General features: G+C 38.7%; 2 protein-coding genes and 3 non-coding genes across 5 annotated transcripts in view; 2 read left to right on the forward strand and 3 right to left on the reverse strand.

Moving 5' to 3' along the window:
- The window catches only part of LOC148669375 (antigen WC1.1-like), a 590051-nt gene that overhangs the window by 500634 nt on the left and 66057 nt on the right, over positions 1 to 23360 (reverse strand). The gene's annotated exons all lie outside the window — the stretch shown is intronic.
- The window catches only part of LOC148669398 (uncharacterized), a 469383-nt gene that overhangs the window by 347022 nt on the left and 99001 nt on the right, over positions 1 to 23360 (reverse strand). The window lies entirely within an intron of this gene.
- Positions 5980 to 6051, reverse strand: trnam-cau (transfer RNA methionine (anticodon CAU)). Its single transcript has one exon. It is a non-coding gene; the product is annotated as a tRNA-Met (tRNA).
- Positions 7153 to 7241, forward strand: trnay-gua (transfer RNA tyrosine (anticodon GUA)). Its single transcript is given in 2 exon segments — positions 7153 to 7189; positions 7205 to 7241. It is a non-coding gene; the product is annotated as a tRNA-Tyr (tRNA).
- Positions 9969 to 10040, forward strand: trnan-guu (transfer RNA asparagine (anticodon GUU)). Its single transcript has one exon. It is a non-coding gene; the product is annotated as a tRNA-Asn (tRNA).

Raw genomic sequence — 23360 nt, forward strand, 5'->3', positions numbered from 1 at the left:
TGGAGGGTGAGCACACTCATAAGGATCATAGATTCGATCACAAGCATCTAAAAATGAGCGTGAGAAAATGACATCACGCTATAAGGTTGAATGGCACAAGTTCTCCTTTTCCCTCCGCAGAAAATGTGTGTGTCATGTTATTTTTTTTGCCAGACAATGCAATGCCGTAAGAACAGTGTGGTTATTTAAATGTATTGGTCTGAAATTGGTTTAAATCAAAGGGATGTAACAACAAAAAATTAAGTGCTTCTTAACAGAGAGATAGTTGGAGATATTTGGCAGCAGTGGGATTCCAACTTACGTCCCCAAAGAGTCTGGAGCTTTAATCCAGCTCTTTAGAGTGCTCGGCTGTGTTAGCCTTGACTGCCTCATACCTCACACTGGCTCAGAGAAAACTGGGTGGCTTGCAAAGACTGGTAGGAGAGGAAAGGAATAAATACTTATTTTTTTATCTGCTAAAAGAAGGAAAGAAATATTTGATAATTGTTTGTTTAGCAGTTGTTTTAATCAAATTATTGTAATGCAGTGGCAGGTACAATTAAGGGATAATATGTACATGAACTGAGTCTGAAGTCTGAGTCTGTGATGTCAGCTGACTATCACTGGAGGACAGTTCATCATGAGTGGGTAAGCCTGCATAATGAGGGAGAAGAGATCAGCCTCTCTGACGCAGCGTCCAGTGACACTAACTATCTGTCCTACTGTTCTCTGCTAAGGTTTAAGGTGAATGTAAGGTTTCTTTCTTGTAAAATATTTTTGAGCGCATTTTTGTTGCTGAAACTTTATCTTTCCGATATTAATTCCGATATTGTCACCTAATTCTATGCATTGTTTCATCAGACTAGAACATTTAGAGGAGCTCAATTGCATTAATGAATTGCATAGTGATAGTATTTCTTGTCGTTTAAATATTTCAGTCAAAAATATAGAGAAGGTGCTCCTGTTTTCACCATAATAAAAACTGTGTTTCACCAGTAATATTTACTCTCATAAAAGTATTATAATTGTATTGTTCTGTTCTGTGACAGTCTTCAGTGACACAAACCTTCTCCTTTACTGCACTACACTTCTTCAGAGGCCAGTTCAGCACACAAGGATCCTCAGTCAAACAAACACTGCAATAGCTTAATAAAAGACACCTCATCCTTTCTCTTAGTGTTGGTGCTACTATTCTATGCAAAGGAGGCACCTTGACAATTAAAGGAGTCTTCATGAAGGTGTGCATGGCAAACTCTCCACTGGCAATTGACCGGGCTTTTGAAGAAACCAATCTCATTCAACAACCATACAAATTGCACAGCTTAAGGCACATGAAGCGAAATCCGTGAGCAGATAGACACAAAACAATGTCGCTTCACATTATTTGCAAAGCTGTTTTGCTTGTCTAACCACCTCTTCCTACTTTGCAGTGAGCACATATATTTCATTTTCTTCTCTTATATTTTCCTTGATATTTTACTATCCCTTTCCCCCATGTGGAGATGTATCCACATCCAAAACCCCATGTTTCACCCTGCATTTGTGCCAGTTTTACAATCTGTGTAAAAGCCTGCCTTGCACAGGTCTAATGGTACAATCAGTCAGTCTGTGTTACTTATATAGCTGTGCACAGTGGAGGCATGCTGAGGTTATAAGTTCAAGCCTCCCCTGGAGACATTAAGTCTTCTGAATGTTTTCCACTCATAAAAAGTTCATTCGCCGTAGCAGTTTCACTGTGACTTAGCAGGTAAAATATTCTTAATAAGAATAATATTTTGTATGCGATAAATAACCGCACCAGAAAATATTGGCGAGAAATGGCTTGTCGCACTATTTGCAGCATACACTCAGACACAGAAATGTCCTGTCATTAAAGAAAATTTATGAAGAAGAGGTGTGACATCACTGCAAAGGCGATATTTTCTGATGTCTGTCATTATTACTAATACTGATAAAAACAGAGAACTCACAGCTCTCTGGACGGTGGTCTGGACTCTAGAAAGTGTTTTTATTTGCAAGCGGCTCTGGAACTCAACACCTGTTGATGGGTCACTTCTGTCAGACACATCAGTGAAACCCAAGCCCACCTACACACACATTCACACACACTGATAGATATACTGTACACCTACACTCTCACACACATTTACACTCACAGACACATCACACATTTATACACACAATCAGACACTTACACACTCACATATATACACTCACACATGCTATCATCATTAATACTCACATAGACGCAGGCACTACACACACTAACAGACATACCAACACATACACTTACAAATATAAAACTACCCACTGACAGACACCACACACTCACAGACACACACCATACACACACATTCACAGGCATGCATTCACAGAAACAGACACTACGCATACTCACAGACACACAGACACACACTTATAGACACCAAACACTCAGAGACCTCACAAGCTCACACACTAACAGCCCACACACGCACAGACACCACACATGCACAGACATGCACCCACACACGCACAGATACCACAAACACACTTATCCACAGATACACAATAACTAACACAAATATAAATACTACTAATACTACAACAGTAACACTATCACTAACACTGACACAAACTACTAATAATAACACCAATGCTGTTACTAAAACTAACATTACTACTAGTGTTAATACTCTAACAGTAACATTATAATTATAATTAATATTAACATGAATATGAACATTAAAACTAAAACAATCAGTAGTGCCACTGTCATTAATACTCACATGAACACTAGCATTAAAACTACCAGTTGTACTCTCACTAATATTAACATGAAGACACTGGTATTAGTATTAGTTGCTACCCGTGACGTCACACCGCTCTCTGTGACAAATGCGAGACACTTAAACGCGTGCGGTGATGGAGCGCCTGTCGCCGTGGTTACCATTCTTATGATTTATAAACACTGGAAAAATGCATTTAAACTGTTACTTACATACATTTATAAACTTGAAATATCATTTTCTAGCTCTAGGATACAGTTACCTAAATAATAATATGAATAATCATTGTTTAATTTTGGATTGAACATTATTAACCCTATCTATCTATGAACTGACTTCATTACTCTGCTCTCCTCCCCACTGATAGCAGATGTGTGGTGAGCGCTATGGCGCACTATGGCTGCCGTCGCATCATCCAGGTGGATGCTGCACATTGGTGGTAGTGGAGGGGAGTCCCCATTACCTGTAAGGCTCTTTGAGTGGAGTGTCCAGAAAAGCGCTATATAAGTGTAAGCAATTATTATTATTATTATTTATTAACTGTTTTCTAGATATTTAAACATGATCAAGAAAAGAATCAGTACTCACCAATCGGTGAAGTTAATCGATTTTTCTACGGTTCTTCAGTTGAAATAATTGGTTGTCGATAGATAAGTGATCAATAACTCTTCTCCGTGCGCTCCATGCGCCTCCCGTGCTCTTTCTCTCTCTGATCCCGGCTCTCTGGCTGGTGTCTGTGACGTCACAGCGCTTATTCTGACAGAGCAGAGCGCGTCTCTGCTGCTTTTGTGTGTCTTTTTCAGGAATGCCAGAGGTACTCGAAATGTTGCAAAAAGAAAAGCGTTTTTTTTGTTTTGTAAAAAAGTGAGTGCTAATTTTTATTTTATACAGGAAACGCATGCATTTTGAAACACTAAATTCTATAAATAATTGAGAAATAATAAAGCCAGGAAAACATATATGTAAAAATACAATTTGATCACATAATTTACTTCATTACCTCTGGTGGTTAAATGTTTTTTTTTTCTGTTGTGTTTTTTTCTCTTGTACCTGTTTCTGATCCTCTGGTTGTAGTTATATTTGTAAATTCGTTTAATAAAAAAAAGAGCGCGTCTCTGCTGGAGGAGACTCCTGTCCGGAGCCCGGAGGGCTTTTCATACAAATATAACATCTCCCCCCCCAAAAAAAGGGGCTGTGAAGAGAGGCGATTTATAACAGTTGGAGGTGGAGAGCGACAAACCGAGGAATGAAATTCATTAAACAGAAAAAAAAAGTTTACTTCACAGATTAATGCGTTACAAAGCGTACCCATGTGGAGCAGTAGAGAACGAGCACGAGTCCCTGAAATAAGCGCTTTTAAGGGTTTTACACGAATCATCAGAGTATAGAAGCCAGGAGGATCAGACTCATGTTCCTGGAGGTTAAAATGTGTATCCTGGTTTTATTTCCACCCAGCTCTCAGCTCTATAGATAGTCTGATGATTTAAATTAACTGTATAACTGTTACAAGACTTCATCTAATTGTACATTTATAAGACTGTCTGTGAGACACTTGTGAGAGCAGCTGAATCTCAGGGCTGGTGTAGAATCACCAGAGCACTGCTCAGAGATACAGACTGGTCAACTGGTCACGACCATCGGCCCATTGGCTACTAATAATCAATATACTGATCAGAGTGTCAATACCGGTGTTTATTACATAAATACTAATATAATTCCACACTCACTTGTGTTATAAAACACTTAAAAATCATGTTTGGAGGCTGATATACAGTAAAGAAAGTAATACTGAAGGGCTGGAAGTCCTGGAAAGGGTTAATAGAAGCTTCTTGCTTCTGCCCTGGAAAAGAGCCCACAGCTGCCAGGTCAGTGACCCCTGAGCCCAGTTCACAGAGAGGAGAACCAGGAGCTCTTTTATGTCTCTAAGAGGACTGGGAGAAAGGAGAAAAGGGGGAGATGTGACTTGAGTCCAGGCTGTTCTGTCTGATATTGTTCATGTAGCAGCACTGATTGTCTGAATATCTTCTGATTCTGGATTGTGAGGATAGAGAGCAGTACGGAGTTGAGCTTCTGTCTGATTGTGAGTCTAAGCTGTGAATCTGACTGAGAAGAGAATAATGTTTTTTTTTATTCTGCCTCAGAATTTTTCTTCTTTGCCAAGTGGTGTTACATCCCCTTCAGATACTCTGCACAGACTGCCAGACAGAAGAGGAGAGAGAGATGGACAGATAAGAGCACACGCAGCGAGAGAGACATACGTCTTGATTTACTTTGAAGCAAGTGTTCATTTCCCTTCTGGAACAAGTTGTTTCTGAAGTTCAAGAAATTCAAACAACTTATGAAAGATAAAATAGTCTTGCTTATCAGGACAGAAGAAATACCGCAGGAAAATGCCAGTGATTTTTCTCCTTTTAACGAAAAGTGGAGAAAAACAACGGCAGTGCATTTCCGTCGGCTTGATTTAGCTTAATACAAGTATTCACTTCCTTTTCTGTAGATTACAGCCTGCGAAAGATGAAATAAAGTTATTGGTTATTCATGGTCAGTGCAGGAGAAATACTGCTGGCTGGCAGGAAAATGTCAGTATTTTATTTTAACTACAAATGTGTGAATGGTAAAAAGCAACGGGAGTGTGTTTCTGTGCAGTTGTTAAACAAAGGGCTGGTGATTCAAACCCACTCAGGGACGTGCTTCAGATTGTTCCACTGTAACCATAATCTCTGCTTAAACTTGATGGGATTTCTTTGCAAACCCTCTTGAAATTTGCATTTTACTCGTGTGGAACTACAAGTAAACAATTAAGTACCTCAGTAAATGTCCAAGAGAACCATTTTCACGTGTGGAATTTTATCTTCAACTGGCTGTCAGGAGAATTCATTTATACACCCGTTGTATCCTTAGCAAAAATATTTTAAAATTAGAACACAGATTTGTTGGAGAACTTGACAATCATTATTAAATGAGTATTATACAAATGTGCGTTGATATTTTGTATATGTACCTTAATTGTAATAAATCTAAACATAATTGCTTTGATATGGATGTTCATTTGAAGGATTTGAGGAAACTATCAAGGATCTCAGAACAACCAAAGATACATTTGGGCATCTGCTATTGGTAAAGATTAACGAATACAGTAAGTGTGAAGCTTGCAGTCACACGAGAGAAAAATCAGTTTTAACGCACTTCATTAAACGGATGGTGTGCTTATCAATCGTTCATAAGATACACATAGCAGAGGATGGTTTCGATCCATCGACCTCTGGGTTATGGGCCCAGCACGCTTCCGCTGCGCCACTCTGCTGACAGCTGTCGTACATTGATTCAACACAACTGCTCTATCTTTGCTTTCTAAAAGTGCGCCCGAGATGAAAAGTCTAAACGGTAAACGCAGACGTCACTTTGAGCACTTGGTCTTTTATAGTACAAATATCACATGCTGCTCTACATGGGCGTGTCTTCAATATCGTTGTGAACCAAAGCTTCTGCTTTCCAAGGCAACTGAATCTTTCGTCGTTAATTCCCAAATCTTCAATGAGAATCAGTGAAACGAAAACCAAACACATGTACACACTCGCGTCCTAGCGTGAAAGAAAAATGATGTAAGCATTTGAGAAATAACGAGAGTAGTCTGAACATCTCCAGCCTGGCAACTGCTCTACAAAGAGATCGCTCCCTCTACACGCACTTTATAACGCTGAAAATGATTCAGGAAGCACAGCAAAGTTCTATAACCAGCGAATGCATCTGCATACATAAAATGTCAATTTTTCAAAAGTAAAATCTTCAGCTTTGAAAGATTGTCATCTATATATTTTCGTTTTTCTCTTTTTTTACATAACACGCTTTCGAGAAACAAACTGTCTTGTAATGAAGACTGCATTAGAAAATGTGTATCTAGCTTTGTCAACACAACTAGTAAACTTCAGTTACAAATTCTAGTAACATGGCAATATATATAGTAATGACAAACTAATTACATGATCCTGCTAATATTTAACTCAAAAGCACATTTCGATTCAAATATAAATTTTAACATTTACAACTTCTATATTTCCACGTAAATATAATTAATGTAGCACAAACGCTACTTTCTAAAAAAGACAGAATGAAACTGTTTGTTTTGTGTTTCATGGTGATCCTCCTCTCGATACTAATGAAATGTTTAATATGATCCCTCGAGAAACAAAAAGGAGTCCATTTCCGCCTGGAATGATTGATGCCCCATCAAACATTTTGTAATATCCCCGGAAGTTTATACAGTAGAATCCTGGTTCGTGGCTTAAATTCAAGGTAAACAAGACTAAGAAAACGAGTTGGAAACTTGATGTCGAACTGGGATTTAAATCACCTGGAACATTTCACTACATTGGGCAGTATGTGCCAGGGAGCATTGCTTGACATGTCTTCGATAGCTCAGTTGGTAGAGCGGAGGACTGTACTAGAGTCAGGAGGGGATCCTTAGGTCGCTGGTTCGATTCCGCCTCGAAGGAAGGTGCTTTTTGTGTACTTTAATCAAAGAGTTAAAATAGCGAATCTTTTTCACTCAGACATTGATCAAAAGCTCAATAAACGACGAAGCAGAGGCTCCTGTTCCGAACTCAGCCCACGTCTGATTGTCTTGTTTTGGCCAATATCTGATCTTTGAATTAAGGGAATACTCTGTTTGCTTTGTAATTAAAAAAAAACATACAGTACAAATGTCAATTTCATTTTGGTTTCAAGATCGCAATTTAGTGTGAAACATAAAAGCCAGCTGGATAAGCTTTATTATTTTCCCTCACGGGATCAAAAGGGTATCTATCTATAAATCTCTTATACGTCATTTACAATGGCCTTTCAACTAATAGCCCGTGCAGGGATCAAACCCTAGCTGTTGGTACACTACGAGTTGCGTAAGGCTCTGTAACGCGCAGATGAGAAACTAACCTCTGCTTCTTCATTATATACACAGTAAGCTATATATGCGAGCTTACTGCCTCCTACGGGCTCTGTATTTGTTAGCGGTACAAGACCGGCCGTGGAGAAATAAAGTGAGGAGGGTGTGTACATTAAAAGGCTCATAGCGTCCCTGGAAGGGCTCAAACCACCACCCTTTTGGTTAACAACCGAACCACAAAGACGCATGTACAGCTTAACACTTCTCGGTCTCAGTGAAAGTGATACACTCCGTAAAATTTCCAGAGATTCATTTATTTTAAAAGGAAAATCACCAACAGCGGCCGAGATCTACTGGAGTTTTTTCATTCTATACTGCGATTTCTGAAGGGTACCCTGTGAAAATACGAGTTTTGACGAGAAGGGATGCACATATAAGGTCAAAAGGCTTGGGGAATTGAACTTTAAGGTGAAAGGCTTGACTGCGGGTTCAGTAGCAGCAGAACCTGATCAGTATCAGTTGACTTCGATATACTTTGAAAATGAACTTGGGGATTTAGAGTCAGACGTGCTACCGTTGCACCATGGGGTACTTAATTTAAAAAAATAGAAAAAACAATCAGTGTTCCTGGATCTGTAATTGAGAACAACACCTGCACAAGAGCTGCGCAGGAAGAATAAAAGCCGTAAAAGGTGATGGTCATCCTGTCACCGTAACTTAGTTGGCGCAACAGTAGCGTGTCTGACTCCAAATCAGAAGGCTGCGTGTTCAAATCACGTCGAGGTCAGCTGTTACTTTTTCAGGTTCTGCTGGTCCTGAACACGGAATTCACACCATGCAGTTGAGTTCTATCTGTACACCACATAGATAATCTAAACAAAATAGAGCAGTACAGGACACGCAGTGTGGAGCTCACACAGGCTTACAGTCTCCAGCATTGGAGTGAAGAGGAAAAAAAGAACTTTGTTTTTTTTTTAAGAGAAAAGGCACAGATCACATTTGCTTAACATCACGTCCAACTTTACATCAGATAATGGAATCACGGATGTTTCAGATAACTTTTTTTTAATACAGGTTCAAGCAAACCTGAAAGTTAATGAGTTTCCGGACACTTTTGTTTTATTAAAAAGTGTCTGAAGCCTGAAAATGTAATTTGAAAAATAAATAACCGGCTATTGGACATTAGCAGGTGCTTTTTGTAACGATTTGCTATTTCATGCTGGAAAACAAAGGAAACAGACCCAACGTTTGCTTTCAGGTGCGGTTCATTACATAATATACATCTATTACTGAGGAGCTTGAATAAAATTTACACGAGCCAGGTAGAAGTCGAACCTACAATCTTATGATCCGAAATGAGACGCGTTGTTTAGTAAACCGCTGGCATTTCACATGACCTGAATTTCCCCATAGTGTGCTCAGCGCCGCTACTAGTAATGCACCGCTCCGTCTAAAATTTCAAAGTGAGAAACGTGTTTTCTGATTTTTTATGAGTTTTAAAATATAATATATTTAAATCAGACAAGGGGTTTATGTTTTGCACTGAAATTCCGATTGACTGAGGATTCAAAGAAAGACTGTTTTCTTCCACAACACCGTATAATTATCACATCCACCAGACTCTCCAACCTCTCCAGACCTTGCTGGTTGAGCAATTGCTCCGATAAATTAGGTCACGTATCATGTTAAATCATTTCTTCTCAACACAACATTTCCTGGTGCACGTTTTCTCTATGAAAAAAAAGACATTTTTCCCTTGCACGATTTCTCGTTTTTTATCAAAGCGTGCAGAAATAAAAAAGAAGAAGAAATAGTGTCGCAAAAGAACTCTGTCGCCCTTGGGAGATGTCAAACGCATTGGACATGAAAATGCCAGATAAAAGCCAGTTCTCTTCGTTTCTCAGTGTCGGGGCTGCTATGTAAAAGAGGCAATTTGCTCTGAGCGCAGGTTCAGCGCTTACTGAACGCAGATGTCTCAGAGCGGTGTGTCCAAGTGGCTGTAAAAGGTGATGGGTGCCCTGTCACCGTAGCCTAGTTGGTTAAAGCACTTCTCTATTAACCGAAAGAACCGAGATTCAAATCCCAGCCGTGCCTTTCTTCTTATCTTGTAGTACAGAACGTATCATTTCGGGCAATCACAAAGGGCTTGATTTCGTTAAATGCATGTGTTCATTTCCTTTCTGGAAAACTTGTTTTTGATTAAATTCACACAGCTTGCGAAAAATGAAATTCAATTCTTGGTTATCAGTGCAGAAGAAATATTACCGTCTGGCAAAATAAACGGTAAGAGATTTTTTTTTAACCGAAAACTTGTGATTCGAGAAAATACCCTAACAGTCATTGTCTGTGGCGCAATCGGTTAGCGCGTTCGGCTGTTAACCGAAAGGTTGGTGGTTCGAGTCCACCCGGGGACGGGGTTCTTTTGCGATGTAAACGTTGTCTTCAGTCAATTGGATTTCTCAGCGAAACCATAACCATTTTAATATTTGCAGGAAATGCGAGTGTTTAACACGTGTCAGGGTCACCGGGAAATGTCCAATAATGCCCAACATTGCAACTCCCCAGAAAACCATATTCACCCAAAAAATATTATCGTCGAATCTTCATTTATATTCCAGTTGAATCCTCTGCTGAAATATTTTAAAAATACAATGTAGGTTTGTTTGAGAACTTGACAAGCATTGTTACGATGGCACTGTGCATAAATATGTCAAAAGGATTTTGATATTTTGACATATTTATCTTAAGTTTAAACATAAATACTATACAGTCTATTGTAATTTTAAAATATGTTAGCTGAGGATGCAAAGGGGTGAAAGGGAAAGGTCAGAGGGTATAGTAAAAACGAGGTTAGGATTGGTGGAGGTGGTAGGGATGTTGATGGTTTTTCTCTGTAGAGGATGATTGAGTTTTTTATCCTTCTCTGAAGTGAGAAATTGGAAGAGTTGGGAGTTGAGGGATCTGATGAGGTTAGTTATAAAAGGAAGTTGATGTGGAGCTCTTACCTGTTAGCCGTAAAACTTCCTAACGTCTTTGATATTGTCATCAAAGATAAACTGCAGTAAGCAAAGATAAAGAAAATTATCTTTGCTTACTGCCCTGTCTTTCTCACACCTGAAGAAGGCTCTACGACCAACAGGTAATGTTTCCTTTCTTCTCTTTTCAGCATGGAATAATCCTTTACTTGTTCCTTTGCAGCCTACGCATGCTGACACAGCTACTCACCTGATATATAACATTCCTATAATCACAACTATGAATGTCCACTGTGGGTATTTTTTCCATTATTATTTATTTTGGCATTGAAGCATATTTATGTAATACCAAAGTGTCATAATCACTGAAAAACATATTTTTTCATTTAGAAAGAATTAAAAAAATATAAATCACTATGAATTACATTTAACCTGTTCTGATCTAGGTTTTCTATATACTTTAACATGCCATGTTCAGAATGTCACAACGCAGAAATGCAACAGTGAAGTTTTGTAATTACAAATGTTCGTGATGAGTGATTTTGTCTCTCTTACCTTAGTGTCAGAATACTAAGATGTTTTGGTAATGAGGAAGGAGGGAAAAAGTAATTCAGCAGAAGGGGTGCTATTTTGTCGACTATAAATCCTCACATGCCATGTTTAGAGGGTCATATTAAAAAAATGGTACAGTAAATTTTCTTATACTTCATGATTTTCATAATTTGTTACCTTGTGTCTCACACCTTTGTGTCAGAATTCTGAGATGTTTTTTTCTAAACAGGGGCCATCGCAATACAACAGAAAGAGCAATTAGCTTTTCCCTATAAATTCTCTCATGCCACATTCAGAGGGTCATATTTTAAAAATGGTACAGCAACATTTCCTGAAGTTCAGGATTTTGAGAGTCTGTTACATTGTGTCTCACACCTCAGTGGCAGAATTGTGAGACGATTTTATAATCAGGAGGGAGGGTCATAGCAATAAGCAGAAAGTGTCATCACCCTTTGCTCATCCTCCGTTAACCATATATTCTCATATGCTATGTTCTAAATGTCCCATTGTAAACTGCTATAATAACATTTCTTGCAAAATGCAAGATTTTGAGACTTTGAGAATTCACGTTTTGCCTTTGTCTTATTTACTTGTTGTCTAACATGCCAGTTTGTGTTATTGTGAGTTTTGAAAATTGGTTTTCGATTTTCTGAAATGTGTTTCATACAAAAATGCAATTTGGATAATCATTACTTACATATTCCCCTTTACTGAGGATATGTGCAGTAATCCACTCGGATTAGTATTTTTAAAAATGACTATAGAGAGCCATCTACAGGCGAAAGGCGGAATAACATCACAGCAGCAGCACTTAAGGTGGAACGAAAAACGCAAAGAAGAAGCTGGCGAATAAGCAGCCAACTTCAGCCTCGTTAATGCAATAGGATTGGGTGAGGTAGAAAAATATTTCTTCCTCTGAATCCTAACATTTTTGTAGGTGTTCTAGGACTTCTCGTTTCAGATAAAGCTTCCAATACATCACTTATTTCTACTCCATCAATATCAGCAGTGTTATCAGTACTGAGCCCTAAGTGTGGGTCCTGTCATCATATAAAAACTTGAACGTATCAACTGCATTCACCTGAAAAAATCTGATAAAATTGAAAAATACATCGGAAACAAATTTACACTGTTTTTTTCAGATCCAGAAGAGACTCATCATGAGACTCAAAACAGACCTGTTTTTAATTCTTTCCAGGAGGAAAGATTATTCAGATGCAAACATGGGTCCAAAATCAATGTACTCACCTATCTGTGTTGCTTCTTCAAATCCTTCAACTGAACGTCGGTATTAAGGGATGATATCATACAAATTTTGGTTTCCTTTTAAAGCACTTTTTTTAAAAAATATGAGCCTCTATTATAGTTGTCTTGGATGTTTCACAAGGTATAATAGACCCCCTTGTGCCCTCCGCTAAAATATTATAAAATACAACAATCTTTATATATATATAGAACAGCATTTATGGTTACATCTATATTAAAATTAAGATAAATATACAAAAGTATTGAAATACAAATGTACAGTCCTAACATAATCATGCTGTCCAACTGTCTTTTTTGCTTTTCAAGTTCTCCAACAAATCTGTGTTGTAATTTTAAATATTTTAATTAAGGGTGCAACGAGAGTATAAATGAATTCTCCCGCCAGCCATTTGAAGGTCAAAGTCCATGGCTGAATATGATTCCCTTGAATGTTGGCCATGACTGGTCATTCCCAGTGATAATGACTAATGTACTCACTTGTTTACTTGTTGTAGTTTGACACACAAAACAACTGCATTTCCTGCAAATATCAAGTGGGTTAAGGTTTTACTAAGGAATCCAATTAAGTAGAATAATGAGAAATGGGCTCGAACCACTAACCTTTCAATTAACAGCTCCCAGAGACTCACGTGCAACCCTTTTCTCCATTTGCAACCTTTTGGTAAAAAAAAAGACTTTATTCTTGCCGGCCTGTGATATTTGTTTTGCACTGATAAGCAAGATCTGTGTTTCATCTTTCGCAAGCTGTATGAATTTCATGAAAAGCAAGTTGTTCTAGAAAGAAAATGAAAACTTGCATTTAACAAAATCAAGCCGCACGTGATCATCCATAGTGATACATTCTATAAGACAAGACAGGAAGAAAGGCAACACTGGGATTTGAACTCAAGATCTCCTGTTTAATAGGAAAACGCATTAACCAAATCAGCCAAAGTGCTGTCAGAGTATTAACATCATGTCTGATGTCAGTGATTGCAGCTGACTATCGCTGGAGGACAGTTCACTGTGAACAAGTCAGCCTGCATGATGAGGGGAAGAGACCAGCCTCTGTGATGCACTATAGAGTTACACTAACCTTCTGCCCTACTGTTCTCTGCTGCATTCTACCCTAGCAGATAAATATTGGTTTCCATGCGTGTAAGGTTTCTTTTTTTTGTCAAATATTTTCAAGCATATTTTTGCTGTTGAAAATAAGTTGTTTGTGGTTTTGAGTGTTGTGTTCCTCTTCCCTTAGTGTCACCCAAAGTGATACATTGTGCTTTGGGAATTCTTCAGGCTATAGTTTTTAGAGGAGCTCAGTTGAATTAATTTGCTTAGATAAAGTATTTATTTTCCTTTTAATTCTTTAAAGCATATTACATTGTCAATACATTGTATCTTACTTCCTACTAATTGTCATCATTTTTTTTCTGGCTTGATCTCGTATTCAGATATTAAAAGAAGTGGGACAGATTCATGCACACTAAAAAATACGAAAGGGTAGCAGGACACAGTAACCACCAAACATCTTGTAGATTAGGAATGTGCCTTAAATATTTCAGTACTTTAGAGGGTTCTGCCATTTTAGATGTTGTACTGTGCCTGTCTGATTTATCAAAGTGTCATTTAAATCTCCCGTCATTTCTATATCAGTCTGAAGGCCTTGCAGTAAAGATTGCAATTAATTCCAAAATGCCAAGTTTCCCACTGATGATACGTACAAATAAATTAATGTACATTTTCCCCCAAAACAACCAATTTAAAATAAAATGCATCTCTCCTCATCTGCAGTTTGAGAGATTAATGTCAGAATAAATACAGGTTTAAAAGTTAGGAGCATTGATAGTCCTATTTTAAAATTATGCTAAAATGCTCACAATATATTAAAAAAGTTCTATAAAATGCAAAAATAATTAAAACATATTTTTGTATTTTTTTACAAGGTAAAAAAAAAATGATACACAGTTATAAAGATCAGGAATTATCAATTTGAAGTTACAATCCACTTACAATATGTCAAAGATGGCAAGAATATGTAAAACAGGTGTATACCATTTTTAAAAAAATGAAACAAGTAAAAAATAAATACTAAATACTTTTAAAATTCAGGAATGTGATTGGTCAGATGCTTACGATGAGTGTTGTTGGGGTTTCGTGTGATTTAGCGAATTGAAAAAATATACAATTTAAAAACGGCAAGAGCTCGTATGAAAAAAAATAGTTTGCAAGTATCTTTGTTGTAACAGCTGCGCCAGAACTAATGTATTCATATACATCAGAAAAGTACCTGAACTTGACTGGTTTATATTCAGTTATGTGCATTGGGAACAAAAGGGAGACTTGCATGGATTTTATTAGGTTTTAGGAATCAGAAAATGTATTTTTGCACGTTTATGCCTACGAGCAGAAATAACTTCCTGCTTTCAGCGCTTTTATTGTTTCTGCTTGTAAATTCGAACAGAGAAACCCAGTACCGACTCACAGAAACGCCCCGGAGTTTCTGTGTTTCTGGGATTTAAGAGGGATGTACTGTATGTAGACAGTAAAGGGAGTTTTTTTTCCCGCTGTAGAGTATGAAGGTGATTTGATGAGTCTGGAGGGAGGAGACGCACATTCCGCACGGGGAGCACAGAACAACGAGTTTCACCTGCAGCTCGCCAAGTCCTGTCCTATATAACCGCTGAGCCTGGGACACACTGAGTCTCTAACCAGTGTTGGAGATGTAAAGGGTTAAACCCAGAAGTCGAGAGTGGAGTTTTTGTATAAGTGTTTGATTAAGGGATTAGGGTTTTGGAGGGTTTGGTGCACAGAAGAAGTTTCGGTTTAGGTTTAGTTTGCTTTTAACACATTTGTAACGGCCATGGCGGCCTGTAGAGTCGGCATGCGCCGTTACTTTTACGCACATTTGGTGTATAAGGGTGGTGAGGGTTCGGCTCACTCAGGTGATATTTCACGGTTGGACTTTTCAAGGAAGGTGTTACAGAAAGAGTTAAGGATTAGGGCATTAGATGTCAATTGCTTAATTACTTTGCCGAAGGGAATTGGTTTTGACATCAGTTTCAAATCGGCAAAGTTACTGGAGGAATTTTGGAAAAAAATAGAAGAGAAAAAAGATGTGGGCCTGATTAGAATGTTTAAATGGCAGAAGCTGATGGATCTTTCCAATAGGACTATGATTGTTCACATATTTAATGAGATGGTGATGAAGGAAGATATTGTGACATGGTTGTCTAAGTATTGTTTAGTGAAAGGTGAGCCTCAGAAAGTCTGGGATGATGATGGCATCTGGAACTGTGCATGGAAAGTACCTGTTTCATTGCATGGAGATAAAAATGGTTATGGTGGATTTAAACATTCCTTCTCTGATTGGATTAGGTGAAAATAGAGGCCTTGTGTTCTACCAAGGGCAGCCAAAACTGTGCAGGAGGTGTGGGGAGCTGGGTCACTTTGTGGATGCCATTACAAAGGTGGTGTGTGGTAAATGCAAGGAAATTGGACATGCATATACTGAATGTACAAGCGTGAGGAAATGTAATCTCTGTGAGTGTGAAGGTCATGTGTTTAAAGACTGTCCAATTTCCTTTGCAAATAGAACAAAAATGCAAAAACAGTTTGAAGAAGCATTTTAGGGCTGGAGCAGTGGTTATAGATCAGGAACTGAATGTGGTTGAGAAAAGGAGAGCGAGGGTTCAGAATGGAGTGAAGGGAGTGAGGATGGGGTAGAAGAGAATGATAATGATGCAGAAAGATTTACATCTCTCCAATATATGTAATCCTACTGACCAAGCTTTAGAACCGGTGACTCAAGGAGGGCAGATGAAGAACTGTCCTGTGGATAGTGGGGGTGGTGGAGGAGGAGAGAAAGAAAGCAAAGGGGGGAAAAAGAAAAAGGCTTGTATAGTAGGTAGAGGTACGTCAGCACCTTGTAGTGAAACCAGCGAGAGCACTGGTGGTGTATCTGGGTTTCATGAATGTCTAATTTAAACTCTTAAATATATATTGTCTGAGTTGCCCACATGACCGATATGTCCTAATTCAGGAACTGAGTATATTTATTGGGATGGGAACCACTGGTTTTAGCTGGGGATTTTAATTGCCTTTTAGAAAGAGAAGGCAGAATGAGGGGTGAGAGACAGGTCCAATTTGATAAGTCATCAATATTATTACAAACGGTATGTAAAGATTTTAAACTGAAAGATGCCCTCAAACTTCATAGTCAGGGGAGGGCAGGCTTCACATGGTACAAGTCTAATGGGACCCAAGCCTCACGCATAGATTTTGTTTTGATACTTGATTTTACTTTCACGACCGCAGGCTTAACCCCTGACCATTGTTTCTCTCACCATTGTTTACTGTCATGTACTCTTTCTATTCCAACGGCTGTTACTGTGGGGAAGGGTGTGTGGAAGCTCGATATTTTGCTTTTGGAAGGTGAGGAAGTGACGCAGAGGTTCAGGGAAAGATATAAGGAATGGCAGTGTTTGTATGACCTGTTTGGCACAAGAGCACAGTGGCTGACCCTGCGCTCTGACCCCCAGCTTCTATCCCTGTCTGTGTGTCTCATGGAGTTAGAAAGGAGTTACAAGCTGTGCAAACTTCCAAATCTGTAACATCATTTCAAGGGTGTATGATAGATCAATCACAAGATCAAATGGCTGTTTATTTTTGTAAGATTGTAATTTCACTACTGTTCTTTTGACTCTTGAGCTTGCATTATACAGCCGTTGAGTGCATTTTGAATCTAAGAGATATCCAACTGATTCAATCTGTCTGATGAATGTTAAATGGGTTGTGACTTTTGGCAAAGTTTTTTGCAATATTATTTGTTTCATGAATACCATTCATCTCTATAACAACTTTCCTGTCCCCTGAACATATGTTTTAAATTGCTTGATCCCATTGGGTGCAACCTTTCCATTGTACTCATAATGTGTTTGCATTAGGAGTGTGTTAAATAAGCAGAAAAGAGCCCTTTTCTTCAACTGCTTCTGATCTTATACAGTGGTCAGAATCTGTCATCCAAAAGCTGATGAGTGAGGGGGAAAAAAATTAGTACAGATGCACAATCCATAAAAAAACATTAAAGAGCATAAGGGTTTTCATCACATGGACTTGTTTGACTGTTGAGGATTAATGTTTTGGTGGCAGATCAATTAAAGGACAATAACCAGAAACACTGGTTCTCACACTGAACGCATTCTCCTTCAATCTTTTTTAACAACAGGTGAGTGGAGTTGCCATGGGCACCAGAATGGGACCCAGCTATGCCAATATCTTTGTTGGCTGGGTAGAAGAATGCTTATTCGCTTCCTACACTGGCTATGTCCCTGACCTCTACAAGCGATATATTGATGACTGCGTCGGTGCTGCCATATGCTCCGACGATCAGCTTAAGTGCTTCCTGCACCATTTCACCAACTTCCACCCGTCCCTCAAATATACGGTTAACATATCTTCCACTACTCTCCCTTTTTCACAGTTCCTTCGGCTACAATGACTATGCAGGGACGACATTGACTTTGAGAACCAAGCCCTCAAAATGTACTCCCTTTTGATCAACAGAGGATACCCCAGCAATGTTATTGACGGGGCCCTTGCCCGAGCCAAAAACACCCCTCGGACCATCAACCCAATCAGGAACTCCTGCAGTAACAACCGCATTCCTTTGGTACCACCCTAACACACTTCCTATCCCCAGGACTGTTAACGACAACTTTTCCATCCTACACGATGATCCCTCCATTGGGGCCCTCTTTTCTGACCGCCCCATCATCTCATATCGCCGATCACCTAATCTGCGTAACCTTCTTGTTCACAGCTCCCTTGACCGCCCTCAGCAACCATCCACACCAGGCACTTTCCCTTGCAACAGAGCTCACTGTCTCACCTGCAAGTACACATCCAACACCACACTCATTCAAGGCCCCTCAGGACAATTCTGGATCACCCAGATGGCATCTTGTACCTCCAGCAACCTTATTTACTGTATCTCTTGTAGTAAATGCCCAGTTTCTCTCTACATTGGAGAAACATGAAGGAGACTTGGAGACCGCTTCAGAGAACATGTCAGGGCTGTGAAGATTAAAGATCTCTCCAAGCCCATTGTTTCTCATTTCACCTCTGATGGCCACGACCACTCTAATCTCTCCGTCTGTTTTCTCAAAAATGGTTTTCTGAACTCATACGTTAGAAAGACTACTGAAACCAAACTTATCCTGCAGCTAGGATCACACCTCCCACTTCTCTAAACGACAGACTGATCTACTAAATTTTCTCCATTCATTGGTAGTTTCATTTCACACCTCTCAACACCTATTCTAACTTCACATCTCTTGATTGGCCTCTCTTTCTGTCCCCTGCTCCTGCCTCTCACCCCTCCTCCCTCCCAGCCTTTGTTCTCCCACTATATTACCTTTGCCTATTGCCTTGTCTCTCTCACACCTGAAGAAGGCTCCACGGCTGAAACGTTTTCTCTCTTCTTTTTTTCAGCATGGAATAAATCTACTACTTGTTCCTTAACAACCGGAAACACTATCTTCGGTCTTTCCAGAGCTGTAAGTAGTCATTCCAAGTTTATTAACTTGTCTCTGTTTTGTATGTACTCTTCAATAGCCACTGATGTTATTTACAACAGCTATTTTTAAAAATAAATTTGCATTTTTGGGGACTTTTTAAAGAATTGGCACATTAGGTGGAGCGGTGGCTCTGTGGCTAAGGATCTGCAACTGTGCCTGGAAGGTTGCTGGTTTACATCCCACAGTCGGCAGAGGAATCCTACTCCGTTGGGCTCCTGAACAAGGCCCTTAACCCCAACTGCTCCAGGGGTGCCGTATAAATGGCTAACCCTGCACTCTGACCCCCAGCTTCACTCCCTGTCTGTGTGTTCATGGAGAGCAAGCTGAGGTATGCAAAATAGGAATTCCTAATGCAAGAAATTGTATATGGTCAATACAGTGATCATATCTTATTGGCACATGGTAATCTCCAAGGAACACGTAATAGGTTTATTCCATGCTGAAAAAAGAAGAAAGAAAACACAATGTTTTGACCATGGAGCCTTCTTCAGTTATGATTTGATTTTTTACAATCATACCTACACAAACTTTGCAGTTTTTAAAAATCTTGCACACACAACCCAGATATGTTGACTTTTTTTAAATTTGGGGGTAAGTTTAAGAAACACGTAGTTCTTTTCTAGTTTTGTTTACGTGGTGACTATCAGGAATCCTCAGTGAAAAGGTATGCAGATCCTGTGCAGATGCAGGAGCAAGTAATTATTGAGACAGTCGAACAATCCAGAACGTCAGATGAGGTCCAAGGTCGAGAGGCAAAAGGGAGTTCAGTAACCAGTAAGCAAGATTCAGAGTAAACGCGAGGTAGAGCTCTCAAAGAGAAGACTCAATACTGAGTAGCAGGAAGCGGGTTTGGATGGTTAAAAAAGTGCTGCAGAGCGTGTGCTGATGGATTAACACATGTTATTATTAACCCGCTGCTGGTACTGGTTAGTTCTTTTGTGAGTTGATCCCCGGTGGTTGTGACAGTGACAGAATGTCGTTTTGTGATTGATGCTATATCAAAATATAGGGCCCGTAAAATTAAGCACAGAAATAAAAACATTTAATGGACTTGTACATCTGTCGCACTCCTACACTATTAACATCCAGTGGGAGTTGAATTTCACTTATGTTTCCACTTCATTCAGCTGTGTTTTCTATTTTTCAGATTGTTGGCAATGGCACATGTTAAAGAAGGACAGAGGTGTAGGAGGCCAGACCTGTGGTCAAGGGTTGGTGGAGTAGGGAATGTGATCAAAGAATTTCTGAAGTTTTCTAAGATAGAAAAAAAAAATAGGTGGCATGACAATATGTGGTCAACACTGTCAAACAGAGTCCTTGGAGAGGATTGATCCAGCAACAGGAAATGGTTATCAGTGATTTGGCATGAAGATAGATAAAAAGTAAGAACCCAAGTGCTTAGGGCGCAGAAGGGGGTGAGTATTGGTAGGGATTCCAAACCAGATGACAGTACACAATCTATAGTCAATATTTCAAGTCAATGTGAGGGATGTAGAGCTCAGAAGTTCATCAGAAGATACAGACGATGCACAGGCAGCACAGACAGTGGTGACATGTTAGAGGGAAAAACTAAATCTGTGTAGAATCAGAAAAAAAGCCTGAAGAGCACAGTGAATATTCCGAGGGGGCAAGCTTGTCTGGGACGTCACCTCAGGATAAAAGGGGATTAAGAAAGATTATGTCTGTGCCTAAAACTTTCAAAGTATGTCTAAAGGCTGAACAATGGAGAAAAATACCACCTCTTAAAGGTACATCTAAACTAAGATAACCATGGACCCATATCTTATACAGATGCAGCCATTCAAAATGGGTGAGGTATTTCGCGGCATACCGCGGTGGGCGTGTCAAACTATCACGCAGTATCACGCGGTATCACGTGTGTCACCTGTGTCACGTGACTAACTATCCGGCGTCGCCTTGTAAAACCGCCAGGGGGAGCTTAACCTCTCATGTACAGCATTTGAGCCTTTAATTTTGAACTGTGTATTACAGCATGTTAATCATCAGTCATTAAAATGTTGGTATATATTATGAAAGCAAGATTGCTCAGTTGGACAAAAGTACACAACCTACCTTCATCAGAAATATTTATGCATCAAAGCCTTTACTGAAGATATTACTAATAGTATTGATAATGGATGACTTTGGACAAGCTGTATACTCAAAGTATAATTTCTTTAGCACATTTGTACAAGCACTTGGAATCTGTCCAAGCCATACTTTGTCAGGCATTTTGTTTTACTTCAACGGGGCATAAAAACTTCCTTGCTTTTAACAGGGCGTTTCATAATTTCTAGCTACGAAAATGATTTAAAATGCGACACCTATCATTCAACTAGAGCTTAAAATATCACAAGGAAAAATACACACCGGTATTCCATTTCTCCCTAAACATTGTAAGCTTCGAAGTCTTTAACTAACGTGATACCGGAGTCAACCAGCATACTTTTAGAATTTGATTAAAAGGGAATATAATATGGAATCGCGTATCTAAAGAATTTAATAACGGTATGATTATATCCGTGTACTGCGGCAGGACTGTGTAAGGCTGTTTCGCCTGCCTGATCATGCGAGCTGTCTTGTAGCCTACTGGTCTAGGTGCGTGACTACCAGCTGGCAGGTTGTGTGTTCGAATCCAGCTGGTGCTGGACTTTTCATTTTTATTTATTTATTTTTTAATCGCGTAACATAAACATATTACCGTATGCAAACTGTACTGTATACAGTATGTATATGTATATTTAATGTCTTAACTGTGCCCGTTTAATTGAATTTAAAAAAAATATTTAACACGAACATTAAGCTGTTTACATGTTCCGCCTGAGAACAGTCACCCGTTGCTACCCAACGCAGAATGGTGATTGGCTGACACCATCTGACACCCCTCTGATTGGAGAAAAAAGACGTGCTGGTGTGCTATACCAGGAAGAGGATTTCTTTCAATTCTAAACGTGTATTTTAAAAGTTTAAGAAGTAAAAACCTTACAGCGTACACAGATTTCTAAACTGATCAGGATCGTTATCTTTGTCTCATGCATAATAATGTTCACCACTCTGTCCAGCAAATTAATAATAAACTTTATTTTATATAGCTTTTTAAACGAATAAGTAATTAGATTGCTCATAAACCTAATCACTTGCTTTTTCTTTTTATTTATGCTCAGATTTCAACTATAGATCGTATTATTAATAACCATAATAACAACCAACCAACAAAAACAACCATATAAACATAATGGTGGTGCTGGACCTTCCAGTTTTATTTATTTATTTTTTAATCGCGTAACATAAACATATTACCGTATGCAAACTGTACTGTATACAATATGTATATGTATATTTAATGTCTTAACTGTGCCCGTTTAAGTATTGAATATTCATATCTAATTTTACCACTGAAGGGAAATCTTAACATAAACATACAGTATATGGCTGGTCTCGGTACTTTAAAGAAAAAAATACATACCAGTATTCCATTTCTCCCTAAACATTGTAAGCTTCGAATGAAACCACTAAATAAAGACATAAATATAGAAATCTTAAGATTTGTTTTATTTAATGTTGGTAGCAGGATGAACTGTCAGAGTGTATATTTTGTCGCAAAGTTGCTACAAGATGTTAACAGTGAAAAAGGTATTTAGAAATGAGTTATTTCAAGATGAAAAAGAAAACATACACGAAACATGGTTTCATTACGACCAGAATCGGTCTTGAGATATTTTTAACTTGATTTACAGTATTTGAGAGGTATGTCTTAACACCGATACTACAGTGCTTAAGTACTGCTCACGTATATGTGTCTAGGTTTATATTATGCATTTCATATGGTCAAATTACTTTTGAACAACTAATAAGAAGCGCCAAACGGTATGCGTTTTAGTTTCGTTTTGTGCTGGAACCCGTGGATTGATTAGAGATATCAAGTACATACAAGTCATTTTTTAAATGTTGTAGTTCGTCTTGAAAAAATGTTACGAGTACATCATCTATCAACAATTACACAGGTTCTGTTTCCATATTGCGGATTTTGGTTAGGTACAGTATTATCAAATCCAGTGGCGCTGTGTGTTACTTTACTGAGTCCCAATCTGTGATTGAAACCTGTAAAACCGGTTTAATTCGTCACAGCCAGCACTCTTCAGGTGTGAGGGTCTTCTGCTCAGAATGAAACGCTAAAATGTTTGTGTATATTCTAATGGTAGTGGGGGCAGGGTGTGTGGGAACAGGTTTGTTCTTCACACCTGAAACATTTTCTCTGAAAGGATTTTCTTCGAAGTTTAACCGATCTTGTTACAGCATGTTACAGTTTATTATTATTAACCATATTAATTTTAAGTGCTTAATGTAAAATCTTGTAAAAATATATTTTCATTGTTCAAATATACAT

The sequence above is a fragment of the Lepisosteus platostomus genome, chromosome 5 (assembly GCF_059453375.1).
Source record: "Lepisosteus platostomus isolate fLepPlt1 chromosome 5, fLepPlt1.hap1, whole genome shotgun sequence".
NCBI lineage: Eukaryota > Metazoa > Chordata > Actinopteri > Semionotiformes > Lepisosteidae > Lepisosteus > Lepisosteus platostomus.